Below are 1,841 nucleotides of genomic sequence, written 5' to 3'. Positions count from 1 at the left end.
GGTCACAGGCTAGCTAAAAGTGGTCGTGAGGATCAGCCAGCTTTGTGATTGGACTCCCTCCTTAGCTTTATTTCGGTTTTACTTGCGGATGGCGTAAGCATTTGTTTAAGTTAATAAAGCTAGCCCGAAGGCCTTTCCCTCAAAAGAGAGTCAAGTGCTCAAATATACCACGGTATGACATCAATAATGGTGATACTGCAGAACAAAGCAGCACGACCAAATACGACTTTTGGTGGCTCACATATGCAGTGGAGACATAGTCGACGGAGTGGGAGCCTAGAGCACGAGCACGGCCGCAGCGACCGCGGTGACCGCCGCCGCCGCCTCCCCGAAGCGCGCCTGTAGCTTGCCGGCACGGTTGGACAGCGGTGGAGCAGCCAACGGGGCCTCGGGTTAGGGAGCCGGTGGGGCGGTCTCGAGGACGGTGATCTTGAGCTTCACGCCGTTCTCGCAGTTGTTGTCGATGCCGCAGAAGAACCACCGGCGTCCGGCCTTGTCGAGCACGACCCGGTCCTCGCCGGAGGTCCGGACGACGGCGTTGTCGGTCTGGTTGCAAATGAGGAAATCTGGCCCGCTCACCTCCACGACATTGTGGCTGGAGATGCCGTACTCGAACACTGCGATCGATATAGTTAGCACGGGATCTACAAGCAATTTAATTGCTTTCTCGTCGCAGAGAAAATGAAGCCATCGAGCGTGCGCGCAGACGTAATGGTTCAGCGTTGCCGTTACCTAGCATGTCGCCGACCACGAACTGCTTGGTCTCTGCCCAGGCCGTGTAGTCGACATAGAGGGCCCAGCCCTTGTCGTCGCCGACCACGTGTTCTGTGGCGACGGCGAGCCCTGGAAGGAAGGCGACAATGAGGGCGGCCACGGCAATGGCGACGACCAGCATCTGCTTGGAAGCCATCGCTGAGTAAGCAGCAAACCTAGCGAAAAGATTACAATAACTCTGCTGACTTGTGTGCTCTGCTTCTTCCTCTGTCTTTTCATGTATATGTAGGGAGGGATAGAGCTCGGTAATCAGTATGTTACATACGTATACGTAGTTTTTTCTTTTTTTGCCGGAGCGTACGTGTATGTAGTTATCAACGTTGCCTCTCGAACGTCTCTTGTCGCTGGCCGAAGGTAGCGGCAGCAGCTGGGCAATGGTGGCAATGGCACGGGAGTTGAATGCGTCCGTGTGGCGCCAAATGTGATGGATTTAGTATGCATTGATGTCATCGGAGCAGACGAATGGGCAGAACAACAGTTGGGTGTGAGCGTTTTGATGAGTTTTTTTGGCAAACCTTTAGATGAGGTGTTGGACATGTAGTTGTATTGCAAAATACTACGGAAATGCTAATGAGCTGACTTCCGGTTTTTTAGAGAGCCCTCTCTATTTCGTTTGATCCTGCACGAATCTCAAAGCAATGACCTGTGACAATCCTTCTGGACGAACCGTTCACTCTCATGCTCCTCCCGGGCGAATGACGTTTCCTCCTATACACTTCCCAAGCGAACAACCCCGTGTGTAGCATGACACTTCCCTACGAAGTACCATGACAATTACTGAAAGCATGTATGTCAACTTCTTTGTGTAGCATAGCAATTCATCCTGCTGCAACACGGCAATTCTTGGGCATGTGGGCAACTTCCTTCTTTTCTTAGCCTGGTTATTCTCTCTGCCGCAGCATATCAATTCCCTGAAAATGCATGTCAATTTTCTTGCAGTATGACAAATCCCTATTATACCACGACAACTATTTTTCTTAGGATGACAAATCTTTCTGTTATAGCATGACAAATCTTCTGCTATATATAGTATGGCAACTATAGAATGTTCCTTGGGAGTGATTTTT

At 50.7% G+C, this 1,841-nt stretch overlaps 1 pseudogene; it reads right to left on the bottom strand.

Moving 5' to 3' along the window:
• Positions 1-276: 276 nt before the first annotated feature.
• Positions 277-910, bottom strand: LOC119298079 (annotated as a pseudogene).
• Between the last annotated feature and the right edge of the window lie 931 nt (positions 911-1,841).

The sequence above is a fragment of the Triticum dicoccoides genome, chromosome 5A, assembly GCF_002162155.2.
Source record: "Triticum dicoccoides isolate Atlit2015 ecotype Zavitan chromosome 5A, WEW_v2.0, whole genome shotgun sequence".
Lineage (NCBI taxonomy): Eukaryota > Viridiplantae > Streptophyta > Magnoliopsida > Poales > Poaceae > Triticum > Triticum dicoccoides.
Note: the sequence above shows the minus strand (reverse complement) of the source record. Positions and strands in the feature narration are given on the sequence as shown.